Genomic DNA, 22682 nt, shown 5'->3' with positions numbered 1-22682 from the left:
GAAACCTGAAGTGCAGAGAAACTAACACCCTCAGAGCAACCTTCAACCATTGGGGAGGGCATGGAATTTGATGGATTAATGTCCCATCCCCATCCTCTGTGGCGTGATTCTGAGGTGTGTTCACCATACTCTCAGAGGCTCCCCAGCTGGACTGGGGAGTTTCCACTTTCCCCCAGTGTTAACTTGCTTATTATGCAACATTTATAGGTTTTTTTCTCTCTCACTTGCCATTGGGGTCCAGCCAGACTCTGAACATAGTTGGAAAGGTATATTGCTGGTGAATAAAATGTGGGATGTGATGATAGGACTCCAAGGTTTTTGGCTTTAGCAGTTAAATGGATGGAGTTGCCATTTCCTGAGATGGGGAGGACTGTGGGAGGAACAGTTTGGGAGGGGGGATTGGAAGTTTGATGTCAGACAGGTTAGGTCCGACATATTTATAAGCATCCAAATGAAGACGCCAAGTAGGCAATTCCTTATAGGAATGTGGGACTCAGGTGGGGAAGCCATGTAGCTCACAGAATAGGGAGGGAAACTGACACATGGATGGGCAAATGGTTCCAGAGCCAAGGGAGTGCAGTGGGCTGCGGAAGCACACAGGAGGGGCCCAGGCTTGTTGTGTTGGGAAATGCTATTGGAGTCAGTGATTTTTAAGCTGTGACCTGAAGATCAAGGAGGACAAACCAAGTGGAAACAGAGGGAGTACATTGTTTAGGCAAATAGAACAGTTCACACCAGGCCCTGAGGGAAGGGAGAGTGTGTTACCATTTTGGAACTAAAAGTAGGTCAAAATGTGTGTGTGTATGCATGTGTTCAGTCATGTCTGACTCTTTGTGACCCCACGAACTGTAGTCTGCCAGGTTCCTCTGTCCATGGGATTTCCCAGGCAAGAATACTGGGGTGGGTTGCCATTTCCTCCTCCAGGGGATCTTCCTGACTCAGGGATTAAACCCGTGTCTCTTGTGTTTCTGCACTGCAGTGCACTCCTTACTGCTTGGGCCATTGGAGAAGCAACAGTAGGTCAGTGTCACTCAAAGGAGGCCGTGGTGGTGGGGAGGACAGATCAGAAGCATGGAGCCATCAGGCCATGCAGTGCCCTGGAGGCCACCTGAAGGAGTTTGGATGATTTCATGAGTGCACAAGGGTGTCACTGAAAAATTTTAAGCAGGGTGCTGATGTGTCCAGATTTAACAGATGCTTCTCCTCTGGAGAGACCTTCCCCTAGGAGCAATTTGAGCCAAGTCCTGTGAGCTCATCTCCCTTGGGCCACTTTGAGCCTGCCTTTTTGTCCATCCCCATCAACTCCATTTCCATTCTCATTAGGCATGTCACATCTAAGTAGGTCAGGTCAGGCAGAGAAGGTCCCTAGGGACTTTTCTTCCATTGTCCAGGCCTAGATTCAGGGTGGAGTAATGTGCATAGACAGGCTGGCTTCTTGTACTCCGCTGAGGGCACTAAGGGCAAAGCAGCCTGGGATGGATCCCAGGGCAACCTAAACAGAGTGGGTTTCTCTTTCTTGTGAACCATACGTTTTTTGTGTTTTTTTTTTCCCCCCAAAAAGCTTCAGGCTTTGGCAGGTAAGATGGTTAAAATCTGAAGCTCCAGTTTGGTGCTAATGGTGATTTTTACCCTAGGTAGCTTTCTGTGTCACTAGATCATGCTAAATATTGCAGCATGTGGACATTTAAAATGCATGTGTATATCATTTGGGAGAAGATCCTTAGGCAATTTTCCTGTGGCTTTTGCAAGTAGAATACATCTGGATATGGCAGATTGAGAGCAATTGACTCAGCCTCTGAAGACCTGCGTTTTTATACTTGATCATCTGTCATTGACTGTGTGTCCTGGGGCCTGTCAGTTGTCATATCTAAGATTTAGTTTCACACCTTTTAAATTAATGGGTTAAAGTTGACAACTTAAATGAAATGTGTGCATTTCTCAAAGAATACAACATACCAAAATTAACAGAAGAAGAAATAGAAAATCTAAAAAGCCCTGTGTCTGTTTAAGGAATTGAATTCATAATTTAAAACCTCTGCTTGACTTCTCTCCACTACAACTATTGGCCTATTTTATCAAATATTTAAGGATAAAATTATGCCAAGATTACACAAACCCTTTCAGAAAATAATTGTTTCCAACTCATATCATTAGGCCAGCATAACTCTCACAAGAAAAGCTGATATAAAAAATAAAATAATAGACCAATATCTTTAACATAGACACAAAATCTCTTAATAAGATATTATGCAGGTGTGTGCTCAGTGGTGTCGGACTCTGCGACCCTATGAAAACTGTAGCCTGCCAGGCTCTTTCCTCTGTCCTTGAAATTTTCCAGGCAAGAATACTAGAGTGAGTTACCATTTTCTCCTCCAGGGGTCTTCCCAACCCAGGGATCAAATTCCAGTCTCCTGCGTCTCCTGCATTGCAGGCAGATTCTTTATCATTGAGCCACCAGGAAAGCCCTAACAAGATATTATTAAGCAGAATTCAGCAATACATGAAAAGGTAGAGTTGAGGTCAGAACAGTGAACACATTGCATCCCACTATCCCATAACAAACCCTGACAGATATCACTAATTGATCACTGTTTTTTTCTGGCTGAATCATTCTCAGTCTCTCTCCAGGCAGCCACTACCAATCAGTTAAAGTTGGCATGTGAGAAGAAATCTATTTGACATCATTGAACAAAATGGATCTTAACAATAAAAAGTTGAGATGCTATATTCTATCTTCCTATTAAAAATTTGAGGTCATTTTACAGGCAAGCATTTCCTGCAGTGTGGGGTCATTTACTCCAGACCAGACACAGAGCAAGAGTTCCTTGTTGTGAGCAATTCACACAAAAGGAGGAAGCCATAAAATACTAAATTCCTATAAAGACTGTAACCTTGTTTGTCCTCATTTACTGCTGTAGCATCAGCCCCTAAGGACAAATTCTGGTACATAGTATCATCCCGGACTGTTGAATGAATGAATGAGTAAATTCTTATGGAAGCAGATAAAGAGCTCTATCTTTGTAGAGTTGTTACACTTACTGCAATTTAATCAAGGATAACTAGCCACAAATGATGAAGCCAGGGACTGGGGTCCAAGCCACAGGCTGCACTGCAGGGTTGGGCATCTAGGTTCTGATAGTTCTTATATTAATAACTTCATCTTTCCTCTGAGTTGCAGACAACTGCCTGTCTTGATATTTTCACCTGGCCACCTTGTTAAGACTTGTTAAGCTCACAGTCTACTATAGACTATAATGTCTCCCTGATCCCTTGCCCCGAAACCTGGTCCTTCTCCAGTGTTTCTGATCTTAGTGAACCTCATAACCATCCATCTGGCTTATAGGACACAAATGGAGAAGACAGCCTGAAAACCTCTGCCCTCTCGACATCTCATTTCCTAGTAATCTCACAAATATATGCACTCTTCTCTGTCTTTCTCACTCTGGTCTGAGCTCCCATCACCTCTTACCTGAAAGGTGGTAACACTCAGCTGATCCATCTCCTTACATTCTCCACACTATGCCATTCTCCACACTGTGGCTTGAATGATCTATTCAAAATGCAAAGTATATTATCGACTCTCTGCTTAAAACTAGGTGGCTTCTCATTGCCTGTAAAAGCAAAACCAAACTCTCTAGACTGGTCTACAAAACCCTGGTTATCCTGCCCCTGTCGTCCTCCTAGTATGCCTCATACACCACACACTCTTTACCTTCTGTGTGTTCATCTCACTGATCTTTTAACTCTCCTGACACAGCAGGTTCTTCCCACTTCCCTGCCTACAACACTTTTCTCCATATCTATTGAGTCCTACACACCCCTCAGGGTTTTTGACGCTTCCATGGGAAAAACTTCCCTAACCTTCCCCCTCTATCCCTTCCCCAACAATGCACAAGATGACAAATAATTATCCAGCCCCCAGATCAATAGTGCCGAGTTTAAGAAGTCCCTTCCTAAGTTTAAGATTTGGGGATTTATTGTTACTGTGCTTAACAGGTCTTTTCCTCACTTACATAATGAATGATTGAAATCTATGACACATTTTACTTCTCCCCTCTCACAGGATCTCTGTATTTTCCTTAAAGGTAGGACCTTAAAGGAGGCAGTAAAGGAATTATAAATGAATTGAATAAATGAAGTAACTACAAGTAACTAACTCCATGAGGAGCCAGTGCATTTTCTATGTGGAAATAAAGAAGTGGAGGAAACTACAAAGTTCAAATATAGAGTTAGTGCCATGTAACTGCTAAGAGTAGAGGTTGCCATAGTCGGTCATGGTCCGTTAGTCAAATCAGGCCCTTTGCCTGTTTGTGTAAATAAAGTTTTATTGGAACAAAGCCATGCCCATTTGCTTATGTATCATCCATGGCTGTTTTGGTACTGCAAGGACAGACATAAGTAGCTGCAAAGAGACACGATGGCCCACAAAACCCAAAATATTTACTATCTCACATTTTATAGGACAAGTTTGCTGATTCCTTTTAAAAGCATTGGTTTGAGTCCCAGCTCCAAGCTACTAGCTGTGTTACCTTGAGAAAGTCATATTACCTCTCTGAGTTTTAATTTTCTCAGCAACCAAATGGAAAGAGTAACACAACTTTCCTCATATAGTTGTTTAAGGATTTAATGAGGTCAAATGCTTTGCACATTGCCTGGCACATAGAATATGATTAATAAGTCATAGCTATTATTAACAAGTTAGTACTATAAATCTTGAATAACAATAATAAAATAAACCATCTTCTGTGTCTTGGGCAGAAGTAGATACTTTGCTGGGGCCTGACAGTAAGTTTTCTTCCTTTGTCACACTGGATGCTCTGGCAGTCCATAAGGAAACATGTTTATCTTGAAAGCACCTGGCAGAGACAGCATGGATAGGGCTGAGCTGGTAGAAAGACCCCATTTCTCAAACCCAGCTTTCTACATGGAATTATTCAAAGGGAAACCTTATCAAGCAAGCCTTGCAGCTTGGTGTCATCCATCTTCTAAAGGTAATTCAATAGCCCTTGGTAGCTGATGATTTATGGGATGGATGGCCACAGGGAGGTTGCTCTTTGTAATACAGCCTGTTTTTATCAATGACCAGCAACCCGCTGGCTGGAGCTGGGAGCAACAGGCTCTTTGTTTAATCTTGTTAGCCCAGGCATTGTCTGCAGCCAGCTCCAGGCCAACAGAGGGCCGCTGGCCACGTGGGCAGATGAAGAACTTGGATCATTCTGAGTTGAGAGTGCCAGTTAGTAAAGCAGAACTGTTATGTCCTACAGAAGTAGAGTTCTGTCTACTACACAAAGCGGCTTTAAGTACCTCCCAAACCGGGTTTGATACCTGGGTTGGGATGATCCTCTGGAGAAGGGAATGTCAACCTACTACAGTATTTTTGCCTGGGAAGTCCCATGGACAGAGAAGCCTGTCAGGCTACAGTCGATGGGGTTGCACAGAGTTGGACATGATTGAGGACTAACACTTCCACTTTCAAATCCCATCTGGTCGATGCTGTGGTCCTGGGAGAGAGACATTGCCATCCTTATTTCACAGATGAGATGCTGAAACTGGGAAGTGGGTCCTCATCTTGTGCCTAGATTAAGAAGGCCAAGGCAAGCACTCCTATCTTAATGAGATGCATGTGTCCCTGGGGCTGTCTCTGACATACTGGTCTTGGCTCTTTTCTCTTTGCTACCTTATTCTGAACATGCCAGTATAATGTTCTTATGGGTAGGACCTTGTTTTCTCATTCATAATCGCATTCCCAGGACCAGGCCTGGCATGTAGTAGGTGTTAAATTATGTTTTAAAGAATGAATGGTGCCCAGGCATTTGCATATGTTGTCTCCTTTTCCTGAAACACTTTTCCCATCCTCTTATGTAGCTAGCCCCTGCTTGTCTTCAAGGTCACAATTTAGATGCCATCTTGTGTCAGTTGGTGTCCAAATAAAAAAATAGAAGTTACAGGAATTAATTTGACTGAGAGAATTTAATAGGGAGTTAGTTAAACACTTACTGGAAGATGGAAAAACGAAAAGACAACATTGAGGTCACAGAGATAGTAACTGCAGCAGATTAGTCGTCCATTGCTGTGTAACAAATTACTCCATAATTCAGTAGCTTAAAACAGCCTGGTGATCCAGTGGTTAAGAATCTGCCTGCCAATGCAGGGGACATGGGTTTGGTCCCTTGTCTGGGAAGATTCCACATGCCACAGGGAAACTAAGCCCATGTACTGCAGTTACTGAAGCCTGCTCACTGTAGAGCCAACGCTCTGCCCCAAGAGAAGCCCCAGCAGTGAGAGCCCCAGGGCCACAGCTGGAGTAGCCCCTGCTCACTGAGACCGGGGAAGCCTGCACGGAGCCACAGAGGCCAAGTGCGGGAAAAAGACAAGACGACCGTTTCGTGTCTTATATTTCCTGTGGGTCAGGAAACTGGGCATGGCTTGGCTGGATCTTCTCCATCGGTGGCAGCCGAGGCTGGAGTCTCATCTGAAGGCTTGACTGAGGGGGGATCTGCTTTTAAGCTCGCTCGGGTAGCTGTTGGAAGGATTCAGTTCGCCATGGGCTGTTGGACTGATGCCCTCAGTTTATCACCATCTGTTCACTGGAGGCCTCTCTCAGTTCTTCACAATGTGGGCCTCCATAACGCAGCTCACAACGTGGTAGCTGACTTCATCAGACTGAGGGAGTAAGAGAAAACATCTTTGACAGAGGCCACAGCCTTATTATTTAATCTCTGCAATTTTGACATCCCCTCATCTTTGCTGTTTTCTAATAGAAGCAAGTCAGCAAGTCCATCCTGCACACCAGGATGGCACAAGGGCACAAATATCAGTGGGCATGGGGCATGGGTGCCATGTCTGAGGCTGCCTCTGACAGGCAGAAAGAAGCTAATACTTAAAGGGAAGAGGCCAGGTTTCAGAAGCTAGATGCTTGGAGAAGGGTCCCCATGGGGCTGACTACATTGGAAGGGGTGACTCTGGCCAGCTGATACTGGTGACTGATGGGGTGCAGTGAAGCTGTTTCTGAGAATGTGAGAGTAAACACCTGGGCACAGGAGCTGACTGCTGTTTCTCAAACCAACTGGCACTGCCCAGGGTCAGGGGAGAACCGCTGACACTGATGGGAACGGGATGCAGACTGGAAGGAACAGCCCCTTCTGCCCTTGGTAAGGCTTGGATTATGTCCCCCCCCCACACACACACTCAAATTCACATGGTGAAGTCCTAACTCCTAATACCTCAGAATGGGAACTCATTTGCGAATAGGGTCATTGCAGATGTAATTAGTTAAGATGATATCAGGGTGGATTGTGTGCATACTCAGTTGCTCAGTCATGTCTGAGTCTTTTGCAACCCTGTGGACTATAGCCCACCAGGTTTCTTTGTCCATGGGATTTTCCAGTCAAGAATACTAGAGTAGATTGTGCTCCTCTAAGGAATCTGCCTAACCCAGGGATCCAACCTGCGTCTCCTGCATTGCAGGCAGATTCTTTTCCACTGAGACACTGAAGAAGACCCCATGCTAGTATAGAACATAGTAGTCCAAAACAACTGGTGTTCTTATTAAAAATTTGGATGCACACACAGTCCAGGAGAACATGAAGGCAGAGATTGGAGTGATGCTTCTAGCCAGGGGATATCAACAGTTGCTAGCAAACCACCAAATGCTAGGGAGAGGCATGGAACAGATTCTCTCAGCCCTCAGAAGGAACCCATCCTGCTGATACCTTGATCTTGGACTTCTCGCCTCCAGGACTGTGAGAGAATAAATTTCAGTTTCCTAAGCCACCTTGTTTGTGGCACTTTGTTATGGCACTCCTAGAAAGCAAATGCAGCCTCGTCCAGCCTCGTGGTCTCCTCTGGCTTATATCCTACAAGGGTGCAGCTTCTGGGGATTTATTTAGTCACAGCTCAGCTTCTCTGCAGAGCTGATGGAGGGTGGGTATGAAGTTGGGTGATGAGAACATAATGGGTGGCACATCCTTCTTTGCGGGGAAAGCCTTCAGTGACACCACCACAGAGACATTGGCTCGTCTCTTCCCTTCTTGTGTCCTCTCAGCTCTCTTTAGAGTCTCCTGTCACAGCACTTGCTGTTCTCTTGTCATAATTGATTATGTGTGTCTTCCCCTAGATTGTGAACTTGATGGGGGCAGGTGCTCTGTCCCTTTTTTCCTACTGTGTCACCTATGTCAATATAGACAGCTATCATATTATACACATGATCTAACTTAACCTTGGTAATGGCCCTGCAGTGCAGATATTGTTACCCCTGTTTTACTTACAAGGGTGCTCGGATGTCAACGAGATCAATGACTTGCCCAAGGTCATACAGCTGGCAAGTTGGCAGAGCCAGGGTTGAACCTCCTTTCTTTTATCCTCTTCTACTTTCTCCCCCAGCTTTTAGAGCTGCCATGTATCAAAGATTTACAATATGCCAGGGAACTATTCTATCTGCATATCTTTATCTCTATATTTATATTAGCTCCATTATCATGTAATCCTTATTTCATAGAGGAAGCAGTGCTGATGGAGAGCTGGAAACCAAACTGAAAATTCCAGTTAAATCCAATCCCTCTGTGCAGCCAGACAACTGAAAAATCAGCCAGTGTCCCTGCACTTAGAGCGGATTAATAGATTGTTGATACATCTAATGGTTTGTTTAATTGATGGCTTCTGCCATTATTAGGGGAGAGTTTAGAGGGGTTTTTATGATTATAAGACCCACATCAATTAGCCTTGGAAGCAAGAATGTAAATACGAAATGTTACTCTGTTGCCACATAAAATAAGCACCTATACTCATAGCCAATGCTTTAAGAATTTGTTCAGCAAATATTTGAGCACGTACTACGTGTTTGGCACTGTTCTCACAGCTGTGCAGGATATAAAACGTATAAGATGCGATCCTGTCCCTGGGGACTGTGCTGTGTAGTTAAGGAGAAGAGACATCACGTGAGATGTTAATTAACAAAACAAGGCCGTCTAGAGTGAATAGCAGACTAATGGAATGGACAACAGGAAAATGGTGCTTATGGGAATTCAGAGGAGGAAGTTATCATGATGATAGTAATTAAGAAATTTGCCGCCATTTTACTAAGCATTTACCATGTTCCAGGCAGAGTGCTGTTTGTGTGCACTAGTATTTTACTGATGAGGAGACTGAGGCTTAGACAAGTTGAATGACTTGCAAAAAGTTGTACAGTGAGGGAGTGAGAACTTGATCCTGAGTCATCTCACCCAGAAATGAGCTCTTCTTGCCATTCTGTGTTCTCAGAGTGGATTGTACACTCTGTGTGTCCACAGAAATCAGTGACTAGTGGGGGCTGGGGTAGCTCATATAAGTGTTTGAGTTGATGACTTTAAACTGGGCTCTGAAGCATGACTAGGAGTTCAATACTTGGAGAAAAAGAGAAGACATTCCAAGTAGAAGGAACAGCCTATGAAAAGCATGTAGGTATGTTTCTTATTTGTTTCCCTCTAGCTCTGCCCACCATACACCCCCCTTTTTTTAGAGATGGCCGATATAAGTCATCCTCACTCTCTTATGCTCTTTCTTTCAGGAAAGGGTTTAGAATTTCACATTATTTCCCTTTTGACTCTACTGGCACGGAGGCTTGATTTTTTGGAAGAGAGAAGCCTCTGTGATTCTAGAGTTGACCCAGATCTTGTCGATTATTTTCAGCATCTGGAAGAGATGGTGGTGGGACATCTTCTCTCCTCTCGATGCACATAACTATTAAAAATGCTACGAACATTTTGTCGAGCGAACAATTCTTGGGAGAACCAAAGTGCTTATTGCCAATTTAAAAAAGCCATTCTGAGAGAAAACTAAAATAGATGGAAATCAATTGAATTTTCTGCCCTAGGAGATCTTGAGTAATGCAATCCATATAATTGACCAGTATTTTAAGAGGGGGGTGGGTACGAGAGGTGCAAAGGTAGTAGAAGGAAGGTCGAGGAGCTCCAAAGAATGTGTAGGGGGGGAAACAACTGTTTTGCAGAAAGAGAAGTGCACCACCGCCCGCCCCCCCAGGTTCCTTCTGAGAGACCAAGGGAAATGTGTTAGGGATGCCACACATGACAGCCTCTCAGAGCTTTAGTTTTCCCATCTGTGAAATGGGCGTCATGACACTGAAACTTTGCGGTCCTCAAAGATAAGGTACATGAAGCTCTTCCCAGGCTGTCTGGAGTATAGTAGTAGCTCAGAACTGTTAGTTATTATTAACAACAGTATTGCATTAGAGGGTAAAGTACAGAGTTGATAATTTAGGTTGGGTTCCCCAGGGTTCTCATTGCTTGTGATAGATTGAGCTCTCAGAAGCGGGGAGAGTTGGGGAGGCAGGAAAGTGCAGAATAAGGAAGTAAACAAGGATGTGGTCTCAGCTGGAGACTAGCCCACAAAGTGATCCCACAGGGAACTCTGGAGCATGAATTGTGCTGCAGGATTGATCCACCTTGAGATAAGGGGTTGAGCCTTTTCTAATTCCAGGTCAGTTAGTCATTGGATACAGGGTGTCTTTGAGGGGGGATGTGCCCAAAGTGGGCTTTCTGGATGGAGTGGCTCCTGTTTGAGAGCAGTTCTCCCCCAAGGCAGATGTGAGCATCATAGCCAGTACCCACAGCATCTGGGGGATGGATGCATTGAGCTAGTAAAGTGTGTCAGGATTGGATGTGCCAGTGAAGTTCATTTCAATGGCCTGGATGAAGGATGCAGAATGGAAACTAAACAAAGTAAGTGTGTCAAGCCCGTTTTTATGTAGCATGAGAATGAATCTCTTGACAAAAAGATGCAGGGAAGACCCACCCTGGTGTAACTTAGGATATTTCCAACTGATTCCTAATAGAGAGCTTGTCAACTTTCAGAATCCCAACTTCCTCCAAGAGTCTGTCTTACTATTCTACTATTCAAGGAGGGAATGCTCGCTCTTCTCATCTTGTGAGCATTAACAGTAAACTAATCAGATGATGGTGCCTTTAGGGCAGAAATTATGTCTTGTCTCTCTTTGTATCCATGTGATGCTAAGTGTGGTGTCTTGTATACAGTTGGTACTCAGCAAGTGTAGTTAAATGAAGAGCATCTCCCCCAAACATTTTCAGGGATCTCAAGCTTTTGACTTTGGGGAAGTGATTAAAGAAAGTGCCTTCAGTTATGAATGCTTCTCACTATTGCATCTAAAGTCCCCACCCTTTCTGACATTAAAAAGAGAAAAATGGATTGCCACACTAACAACTAATATTTTAACATAATTGGCTTGAGGAACCATGTGTTGACCAAATGCATCTACGAATTGAGTAATGTTTTTGAATAAATAGATCTACAGAGATTTGAAAGTAATTGTAAATACTAGGGATGAAATATTGGCAAATTGGTCTGAAAATTGGCAGATACATTGTAATACTTCTACAGCCCTCTAGGAGGCAGGGGCTCACAAGTTGGAACCCTCTACTCTGGTTAAACTGCTGCTGTTAAGACACTTCAGTCATGTCCGACTCTGTGTGACCCCATAGACGTCAGCCTACCAGGCTCCCCCGTCTCTGGGATTCTCCTAGGTCTTTGCTATTCCATCTCATTGTGGGATTCTGTTCCCACTGCTGTACCTTTGATCTGGCTGTGTCCTCCACTTGGAATGCCCTTTCAGATCTTCCTCAAGCTCTAGGTTTACAAAGCCCATCCATCTTTAAAGTCTCAGCCCAAATATCAACTCTTTTGAAGTCTTTCTTGATTTCATCCAAATGAGAGGATTTCTCACCCTCCTTGCTGAGTTACCATAGAACTTTATCTGTATTGCTTTCATATATAGCTGTGAATGCCTGATTTAGAGATTTCATGAACTACTGACATTTGAAAAGGGGTGGGGAGGGATGTCTGACATAAATTTGGCAACTTGTGACTTTGCCAAACAGACCTTGAAACACTCAAATCTTATCACCACCATTATTTCATAAAAGAAATTTAAACACAAAAAGAGAAAAGGGGGAGGAAGGACTTTGTTTCAAAATAAGGAATCATTTTAACAATGAAATAAATCTAGTCCTATGAAAAATTCATACAAGGATGGTTCTTATTTTTCTCTTGTTTCTGAGTCCTAGTAAGGAATTCAACACAGATAAGCCCTTGGTCTAGAAAGGGACCTTTGGAAGCCATGTCTTCTAATTTTCCATGTCTTTCCCCATCACCACTTCTCATAGGTGGGGAATGTGTCTACTTTAGCACCATCTCCCCAGTAAAGCATGGCTCATGGTGACTGATCCAAGGCTATTTGATTGAACATCATGAAAGGCAGAGACCCCACTCTTTCTTCAGATTACTTTTAGTCCCAGATTCCTTGGCCTCTGTGCCACTGATAGTTAAAAAAAGCCCTTTCAGTAGAATTACCCTTTTCTGGAAAACAAGGGTAATGTAGAGCCCCTTGGATTTTTGCCTACCAACTCAACACCGAAGGTACTCATGTAGCCTTCAAGGAAGACATTGTCCATCCAGTGTAGGAAAAAGAGGGTACTGTTCTTGATTTGTAATAACACGGTAGAGTAGCTCAGTTGTTAAAGAATCTGGCCGCAATGCAGGAGAACAGGGTTCAATTCCTGTGTTGGGAAGATCCCCTGGAGAAGGAAATGGCAACCCACTCCAGTATTCTTGCCTGGAGAATCCCATGAACAGAGGAGCCTGGTGGGCTATAGTCCGTGGGGTCATAAGAGTTGGACACAACTTAGCGACTAAACCACCACCACAGTAGGAGCTCAGTTAATATGTGACAAATCTCTACAGATCCTGAAATCTATGAGGTTGACTCTCTGTTTTGGTTCTGGGAGCTTTCTCTGTTGAACATGAGCCCTGCCATTCTTGGCTTTATATTCCAAAGTACAAGTGTTCCTTAAAGCAGCATCAAGACACAATGGATACCAAAGGCAGCCGGACTCTGGGTCCCTTCTAGTCGTAGAACAAAGGAAGGTTTTATGGCTCACCCTAAGCTGCTTTGGATCACTGTTCTTTTTAGAGACTTTGGGAGAATTGGGCCAAAGACAAGCAGCATCTTCCTGGGTCAAGGCACAAGCCACCGACCCCCCAGGCATCTGATGGGCAGAGCTGTCCCAAGAAGGCTGAATGCCTAGTGCACAAATTCTCTGTCTGTGGAATAATGAATTCTCATTTGATCATCTGCTGTGCAAATCACTGACGATGGGGAGTTAATCATGCATAGGAGATGAATCCTTTCTCTGAGTTAATGAGCACAGTGCTCAGAGCAGCATCTGTTTACCCCTCTACTCTCAAATCTCTGGCAGTTTGCACAATTAATTGTATCCATTGAACTCTCTTTGTTTCAAAGCATTAGGGGAAACAGCCCCAGTTCTCCCCAAAACACATATACCACTGTTTGGTGGGTAAAGAAGCTCTACTCAGCTCCTTTACCCACTTAAAAATGATGTTCTAAGAATCAAAAGGTATATACAAGTGTGTGTGTTTGTGTGTGTGTGTGTATTGGGTGGGGAGAAATAGTGGGAGAGATGAAGCAGTGGGAAGAGGAAGAAGGGAGGAGGGAGAGAAAAGAATAAAAAGGAAGAGAATGTGGAAGAAATAATAATTTTGGCTCCTGTATCATGTATCAGACAGTGTACCAGATGCTTCCCTTAATAGAATCTTGTTTCCTCTAGATAATACAATTGCAGACAGAGGTATTATTGTCCTCATTTTATAGAGGAGAACACTGAGGTTCAGAGAGGTCAAGTCACTTGCCCAAGTCACCCAGCTAGGAAGTGGCTGGGGAGGGATTTGAGCTCATGCTTTTCTGACTCTAAGGCTTAAGCCTTAGCTGACCTGCTACACTTTCAGTGGGAACCTCACTCACCTTCAAGTTCTCATCCTGAGGCCCCTCCCCTGATCCCTCTTGGACAACCAGCAGGTAGAGGCTCTGAAGCTAAGCTGCCTGTGCCCATCTCAGTAGGACTACTCGGTAGCATCTGCATCTTTCACTTGTCTAAGCTTCAATGTCCTCCCTTATCAACTGGGAACAGTCACAGTGCCTTCATGTATGGTTTTGTGAGGATGAAATGAGATGCTGTATATAGAGAAGGCACAGAGCTCTGTATCAGTCATATTCTTATTATTATCCCTTATGGAACATTTACTATGTGCCAGGCACTTTCCTAAATATGTTATATACAGTGTGCATCTCTAAGTCACACAATCACCCCAGAAAGTAGATATTGATTAACCAATAATCAGTTTATCATTTAGCAAATATTTACTGAGCATCTACTATGTGCAGGCACATCTTGGTGCTAGGGATGAAGTCTAAAAGGAAGGTGGACAAGTAATAATTATATAATTAAATATAAGGGTTCTAAGGGGGAGTACATGGTGCTATAAGGGTCCATCGTGAGGGGAGGAAGACCTGATCTATTTTTGGAGGAGGGGGAGGTATTCAGAGATGTCTTTTTGAAGAAAGTGACATTTCAGCTGAACTCAAAAGGTTGACTAGGAGGAAATCAAGTCAAGGAAAATTATGAGGGTAAAACATTCAGAGCTGTGAATGAAATTGTGCTATCCTTATTTAATCAGGATCTTTCATATTTTAATCCAAAGGAATGAGCAAATATGGGCTACTTTCAGATTTGTGACAGACTATTGGTGCTGAAAGAAGGGGGAAGTTTGACATAGGAATATATCCTATTCAGATTGCCTGGAATATTTCCATGCAAATGACTATTGATGTCCTCAGTTAATTTTACTTAATAAATATTCTGTTCTCACCAGACCCTAGAAAGTCAAATCTGGAAGGAAACCTTGATGTCATCTGGGGCTCAGACTTTGCAAAAATGTTACACTTAGGGTGATAGCTGTTATTGACTGGTGGTGTCTGCTTATAGTTCTCTGTTGGGAAGAGACCTCATTAGTGACAAATAGTGGTGAATAGATTAGTGATGTCTGCTTCAGGCATAGAACTAGGGATTGATGGCAGATTTATGAGTAGGCGTCAAAACAGCTATGCACAGTTGGCATCAGAACTCCTCTTAGAAAACTGTCTGTGTCTTGGAATGTATTTTTATAGGCTCTTTAAGGTATTGAAGATGGGCCCAGAGGAATATAAGCTGTAAGAACACAGCAAAAACAGAGAGGACTGAATTGCTCTGGATAATTAATAAGAATTCAAGATCATGGAAGAGCAGAGAAGAGAGAGGATGACAGGAGCTTGTAGGGGAAGAGAGGATACACACACAGTGGGTAATTGAACCTCAGAGAGAAGGGTAGATAACATAGGAACTTCGTGATGACAGAGTGGCCAAAGATTTCAAAGACCAGGGTATCTATTTTAAGTAGTTTGTTGACCCAGAGTGAAGTACAAGTCTCTCTTACATATGGAACCTTGTGTTGGTCGTGTTGGTGGCATTTAGGGGGAATGAAGGAATAGGTGGAGTACCCATTGTGAGAAGCTAGAATAAGGGGAGATGAGAGAACACATGGGATGCTGAACTGATGATCCACAAACTGAACCAAACTCAGCAAAATGGAGAACTCAGAGATGGAGAAATACACCCTCCACCCCACCCCCAAATATCCCAGAGCACTGGGGAAGGACGCTGGGTCTGTTGCTGCATATGGGAAAGGGTTTGGGCTAATTTCTCTTGGATTTCAAAGAATGAGATAGCTCAAGTTGATGTATGTGAGATATAAAGCTGTCTGTTTCCCTGTTCTAGTTTATCCTTCTAATTTTACAGATGGGGAAACTGAGGCCCCTGTAAGGAGAAGAATCCTAATGGAGTTCTCATTTGATGGCTGCCCAATGAGCCTGCTTCTCTGAGACTGTGGTGGGAGACATTAGGCAAGGGTAATGAACCAGCCGCCTCTGTCTACCGTCATCCTTGGTCTGCAGCACTCAGCTCAGTCTTCATAAAATATTACAGACTCTCAGACCCACTTTTATTTTTAAAGGGAAAGTCATCACAACTTAAATGAAGGCTGTTTAGTCATATGAAGGGGTGTGTGTGTGTGTGTGTGTGTGTGTGTGTGTGTGTGTGTGTTGGTGTGTTTGGGCAGCTTATGGATGTAGTTGGAAATCTGAATCTGACCCGAAGAGAAAAAGAAAGGAAAAGGTTTTACTTGGTTCTATCTCCTGCTTTGAACTTCCATTGTATCCCCTCCTCCCTGGAGTGGTCCTTTCAGAAGAATACCCTGAAACTCAGGTCTGTCCATAAACAGTGGGTGGTCACTAGCTAGTAGTAACCTACAGAGGACAAAAACCAGGCTTTCCTGGTGACTCAGACAGTAGAGGGTCTGCCTGCTATGTGGGAGGCCCAGGTTCAGTCCCTGGGTCGGGAAAATCCTCTGGAGGAGGAAATGGCAACCTACTCCAATATTCTTGCCTGGGAAATCCCATGGACAGAGGAACCTGACGGGCCACAGTCCATGGGATTGAAAAGAGTCAGACAGGACTGAGCAACTTAACACTTAACAGGGAAGAGAAGGGCTACTGATGAACTACGATGAACTGCGCTGGCCTCCCTTCAGTGCCTACCATTTCCAATGCCCTTCCATTTCACACCTTTGAATGAAGCATGGATATGCAAACATGTTTGCTAAGTGGGTGTGAGCTCCACAGGAGCCACCAATGCCCTCGGAAAAATTCACTAGTGATAACCCCTCAAAATGTACTATCCAAATATTTCTGTGGAGACATTGCCATTTGACCCTCATCATACTTCTGTATCAAGTATAACAGATGGTGCCCCCACTTTTCAGAGGAGTAAACTAAGTCCCAAAAAATTATGACTTAACAACATAAGGAGCAGAGGTGAGAATCCAGGTCTCACTACAATGACTCTCAGAGTCTTAGCTTTTTACCTGTAAACAGGAGTACACTGAAATTTTTTTTTAATCATATTTTGATTGTACATTTTCATTGTAAAAAAATTAGAAAATGGAGAAAAGCCAAAGAAGAAACTAAACTTTAACCATAATCCCACAATGCATACATGATCTCATTCTCAGTTTGGGGTATATCCTTGTCTTCTTTTCTATAAGGATTATGGCTTTTTAAGAAAAATAGAGTGAGAATATGTAGAATTCTGTGATGTGGATGCTTCATTATTTATTTAAAAAGCTCTGAGGTAACAAGCATTTATCAAGCTTATTTGCTGAAAAGCAAGATGCCAGGAGAATGAAGGACACAATAAAGGGCAAGGCATGGTTCTTATAATCCAGATTAACATGCTGAGCAAGGTAGGGGAAGATGGTTCTCCCATTTATTCAACAAGGAGGTTGGATACTACTATGTTACAGGCTCTGTCCATGGCATGAGGGATACAGCTGAGATCAGTATAGAAAAGGTCTCAGGAAGCTCATATTGTTGGGTGGAGACAGATAATCAGCAAATACATGTGTGAGTAGGTGGGTGTAGGTGTGTGTATGTCTATAAATATAATGAGATGGTGAAGGTGGAATGAGGACAAGACAGAGGCAGCAGAAAGGAACCATATTAAATACCCTCTGAGGAGGTGACATTTAAGCAAAGACAGCAAATGAACCATGTGAGTATCTGAGTGAACACTAGACCAGCAGGAAGTCCAGAGGATCATGGAGTTGGGGACAGAAGACTCCAGAGACAGGGAGCAGGGAGAGTGTCAGCAAATGTGATTGAAGTCTAAGTAATCAGGTTGTGTAGACCCTCAAAGGCTGTAGTGGGATGTCTGGATGGTGGATGGCAAGTTTCAAGAGTGTTTTCAGCAGATGAGTGATGTCAGTTGATGCTTATTTTGAAAGGCTCGATTTGGCCTCTGTGTGAAGACTGGCTGCAGTGGAAGGCAAGAAGAGAAGCCAGAGGCCAGTTCGCGGGTGTTGTAATGATCCGGGAGAGAGGTGGTGGTGGCTTGGACCACAGCGGCAGCGCAGAGGTTGTGGTTGTGCTTCAGTCGCTAAGTCGTGTCCGACTTTTGCAACCCCATGGACTGTAGCCTGCCAGGCTTCTCTGTTCATGGGGTTTCCAAGACCAGAGTACTGGAGTGGGCTGCCATTTCCTTCTCCAGGGGATCTTCCCAACCCAGGGATGGAACCTGGCTCTCCTATGCTGCAGGTGGATTCTTTACCAACTGAGCCGCCAGGGAGGCCAATAGAGAGGTTGTAAGACAGGTCAGATTTGGTATGCATCTTGAAGGTGCAGTTATAGGAACTTGCTGAAGACTTTTGTCTTGGAGTGAAGGGGGAGTGGTCATGGATGACTGAGCAACTGGGCAAAGCAAGGTGGGGAGGATCGTGGGGGAGAGTGGAGGGGAGTCAGAGGTTTGGTTTGAGATGTATTAAGTTAAAGATCCCTATTAGAGTCACTAGTGGAGATCCTAATCACACAGAGGTATGTGCAAGCCTGGAGGTCAAGGGATGAGTTGAGGTAGAAGATATAATTTACAAAATCATCAGTGCAAAGATGCTCTTGAAATCCAGGGGACGATGGAGAAATGGCTATTGAATGAGGGTCAGGAGAAGGGTAGCTTGAGTTCCAATAGAGCTGGGGGAGATGGGAAAATGAAGATTACCATCTCCTACTTCATGATTGTGCCAAAGACTGGATCTATGCTCTTGATGGTGGCAGGATGGGTCTTGATGAGAAAGTGGTTCCAAATTCTTGTGTAGATAAAGGTGGAGGTGGGGAGCCTGGAGTCTCGAAAAGAAGTTTCTAAGACCTCAGGGAACAAGACAGAAAGGGAGGCAGGAAATTGAGATAAGAAGGAGGAATGGTCAGAAAGAAGAGTGGGAGAGGAAAAGAGACAGGGGGCAAAATAAGCCCAGAGAACAGAAAGCCTATTCTCTGCAAGTCGGCCACATCTGTAAGTTAGTGCCTCACAGTGAGGGAGCTTGTCATGCCAGCTGGCACAGAGACTGACCCCATCCTTCCACATCTTATGGCAGAGACATACTCCCCTCCTCCACCTCTGTCCCCGCCTCCATTGTCCATTAGTCAGTAAGGGTTTCAGTACATCCTGTAAATACAGGCATCTCATCTTGGATAGCTCACTTGCTAAGATAGTACCCCTTATTTATATCTGTGACATTAAAAAATGCTTCTGAGGACTCAATGCAAGTTTGTAGGTAAATGCCAAGCTCTAGGAACCCGCAGCTTGGTTCATCTCTTCCCTCCTCCTTCTTCCCTCCCCATCTTCTCTCTGCCTCCTCCCTCCCTGCATTCATGCATCTATCCATCCACCATCCATTTCTCAATTCATTTAGAGGGGCAATAACTCTTAAGAAGCCCTTGCTTTTTGGCAGGAGTTGGGCTAGGTGTCAAGGACGTAAAGAAAATAAGAAGCAGTTACTCTTTAAAGGAAGTGGGATACACACAAATTGCTCTGATCTGCTCTAGACAGGTAGTGACATCTTAATCTGTAATCCCCTGAGTCAGTCCATGAACTAGCTGCATTGTAATTGCTTGCGGCCCTTTTAAAAATACATATGCATGAACCCACCTCAGAATTGAAATCTTCTAGGGAATGTATTTTGAAAAAGTCCCCAGGTGATTCCGATGCACAGCCAGACTTGGGAATCCAGTTGACTGAGGTTCATATGGGCTCTGAACCTTGGTTGCCTCAGATGGAAAATGGGAATAATTTTTAAATAACCTCACTTTGCAGTACTGTTAGGATTAAATGAGATCTTGCCAGAGAAAACTATCAGCACAGGAATGTTTACAAGTGGGCCTTCTGGGTTTATCTGTGGAGTCTAAGGCCTTCTTGATACTCAAAGGACCAGAGGTATCAGCACCACCTGGTTAAAAAGGCAGATTCCCACTCCCACCCCCACCCCCACCCTAGATACTATGGGTCTGAGTCTCCCAGATGATTCATGTGCACATTAAAGCTGGCTGGTAGAAAGGGGACAAGAATAGCCCAACCTATCCCCTCGGTGGTCACACCTGGGAGCAGATCGTCTCTATTAAAAAGCACTAATGAAACGTAAAAATGATTTCCTCGGTGTAATTGTATGATGCTGCTCCAGAGTTGTTGCTGGGCTGCTCTGTTTTGGATGATTTAAGTGACTGTTACACTGCACAGCAATTTGTCTTGGAAAGGCAGGGGTGATAGAAAGGCTGAAGGGGGAGGGCACCGACTGAAGTAACTTCTCCTTGATGTGGGACACCCCAATGGTCCCCCCCCTCTCTTCTTCCCCCCAAGGCAGACGGCTCCCCTGTAGATGCTGTGAGGGCCACAGGGTGTAGAACTAACCCAGCTTTCTCCCCAGAATTGAAGCTGGTTTCAGGGGTGTCCCTGTATATTGAACTTGAATGTGCTTAAGAATCATCTAGGGATCATGTGAAAATGTAGACTCTGATTCAGCAGATCCAAGGTGGGGCCTGAGAGCGTACACTTATAGCAAGCTCCCAGGTGATGCTGATGCTTCAGGTCCAAGGACCACACAAGGAAGACACCAGTACTGCTCAGTGGTTCTCAGAGAACACCAGTATTTCCCCCTACCCAAGATGAATTAAATGGGATTTCTGAGGCAGAACCTAGGCATCAGTCTTTTTCAAAAGCTCCATAGCTTGTAGTCAGGATTGAAAACTATTGATTTAGGAAGTACTCTCCCCCTGCCTCACCTTTCTTTCTTTCTGTCTTTTCTTTCTCCCTTTCTCTCTTTCTTCCCTCCCTCGTTTCCCACCTTCCTTCCTTCTTTCCCTCTCCCCCACCCCCCCCCCACCATTTTTTGGAGATATTATCTTGGATCCAGAACAGACACTTGAATTGAGAAAGAGTTAGTTGCCTGCTCCATTTAAGAGAAGGGTCATGGAGAGGCTATTGGTAGGAATGGTACCTTCTTTAAATAGAATCCTCTTGTTGAAAAAAAATCTTTCCAGGAGTTTAGCTTGAAATATACCTGCTGCAGTTTCATCACTGCATAGTTTTTCTTTTCCCATTCGTGGGATTTCCAGCTCGCCTGTTTCTGATGTCTAAAAGGAGGAGTAGTGTAGACATTTCTTGGCATGATTCACCTTCATCTCATTTATTTTCAAATCTTGCTGAGCCTGTGTAGTGAGAGTTTAAGGAGGGAGGGAGAATGCATCTTTAAAAGTTTAAAAGATTTAAAAGAATACATCTTTAAAATCCTATCCTTTCAGCAAACCCATAAATAAAGAGGGGGAGTTATTCTCCCTTACCATCATTTCCCCCAAAGTCAAAGAATAGAGTCTCTTTGGTTCTGATTGGGCCATAACTCTATCATTTAGTCAAGCAATAAGACCAGCATAGTGTGAACACCTGATTGACCAGTCCTGGGCCATCCCCAGCCTTCAGGCCGGGTATGGCGTCAGCCCCACAAGAAAGAGGCCTTGGGATGGGGCAGGCAAAATAGGAGTCCACTGCAGCATCCTAAATGCCTGTCATCCATAGTCCTGGGGCAGTCTGACTTTCTGCAGCCCTGCATCACCATTCCCCCAAGGGACTCCAGAGACGTTTCTTGAGAGTTTATTGTGCAGTACGCTCTTGATAAGTTTTCTCTCTGGAGAACACAGCAGAGAGATTGATTTCTGGGAGGTGTGGAATTGAAAAGGTGGCAAGAGGGAAGCAGGGCACACACTTATGGGCTTTCTCTTCCTGCCCTGTGACCCCCACACTCAGTTTTAAAAGGGAGTTTTGTCCACCTTCTGGGAGATGAACAGAGGATGAGGTTGGAGAGTCCGATTCCATGATTCTAGAATGGAATAGACCCTTCAATACTGCAGACTAGGATCTTATCCACAGGCATTATGTGAGTAAAATAGTTCAAGGATAGGAGAATGCCCTGTGATGTTTTTGAAAGGTTGTAAATTCACATCATATCACTTTCTGCTTAAAACCCTCCACCAGTTTCCCACCACCTCTTAGGATCAAATCAAGGCTCCTAAAACATGCTAACAGGCCCTTGTCTCCACTCTCACTACCTGATACTTTGTGTCGCTCTTTACATTGATCGAAATGCTACAGTCACACTAGGACCTCTCTGCCTCCAGCCTCCAGGTCTTCACACTTTCTATTCCCTTTCTTTCCCTTGCACCTGAGTTCTCACTCCTGCCTCATTCTCTCCCTGGTTTACACCTAATCTTTTAGGTCTTGCTTAAAATGTTCACCTACCCCCAATCTGAATTAGGCTGACAACAAAAGCCCCCTGTTCATCTCCTTTATAGAACACACGTTATGCGTTTTTTGACTGTTTATGTTCCTTCCATCTAAGCTTCCCTCATAGCTCAGTTGGTAAAGAACCTGCCTGCAATGTAGGAGACCCTGGTTTGATTCCTGGGTTGGGAAGATCCCCTGGAGAAGGGATAGGTACCCACTCCACTATTCTTGGGCTTCCCTTGTGGCTCAACTGGTAAAGAATACACCTGCAGTGTGGAAGACCTGGGTTCGATCCCTAGGTTGGGGAGATCCCCTGGAGAAGGGAAAGGTTACCCACTCCAGTATTCTGGCCTGGAGAATTCCATGGACTGTATGTTCCATGGGCTAACAAAGAGTTGGGACTGAGCACTCTTTGTGCTGCATGACTGAGCAACTTCCTTCCATATATACAATTTGATTTGACTTCATGCAGATAGGGACCCTCTCTGGTTTCGTTCAGCCATGTGGCTCTTGGGCTTAGTTTGAACCTGGTGCATAGTAGGTGCTCAGTAAATTACTGTTGAGTGAATGGATTTGTTCACTGATATTCCTCTTGTCTCCCAAACCAAGATACATATAAAAGTCAAC

At 44.1% G+C, this 22682-nt stretch overlaps 1 protein-coding gene across 10 annotated transcripts in view; it reads left to right on the top strand.

Moving 5' to 3' along the window:
- SRRM4 (serine/arginine repetitive matrix 4) overlaps window positions 1-22682 on the top strand; it is a 508596-nt gene that overhangs the window by 223245 nt on the left and 262669 nt on the right. The window contains exon 1 of one of the 10 annotated variants that reach the window (XM_070475281.1): window positions 15722-15808. The exons of the other annotated variants lie outside the window; for them this stretch is intronic. The gene's annotated coding sequence lies outside the window, so the exon portion shown is untranslated. Of the gene's footprint in view, window positions 1-15721; window positions 15809-22682 lie in introns of those variants that run through there. 10 annotated transcript variants of the gene reach the window in all.

The sequence above is a fragment of the Odocoileus virginianus genome, chromosome 12 (genome assembly GCF_023699985.2).
Source record: "Odocoileus virginianus isolate 20LAN1187 ecotype Illinois chromosome 12, Ovbor_1.2, whole genome shotgun sequence".
Classification (NCBI taxonomy): domain Eukaryota; kingdom Metazoa; phylum Chordata; class Mammalia; order Artiodactyla; family Cervidae; genus Odocoileus; species Odocoileus virginianus.
Note: the sequence above shows the minus strand (reverse complement) of the source record. Positions and strands in the feature narration are given on the sequence as shown.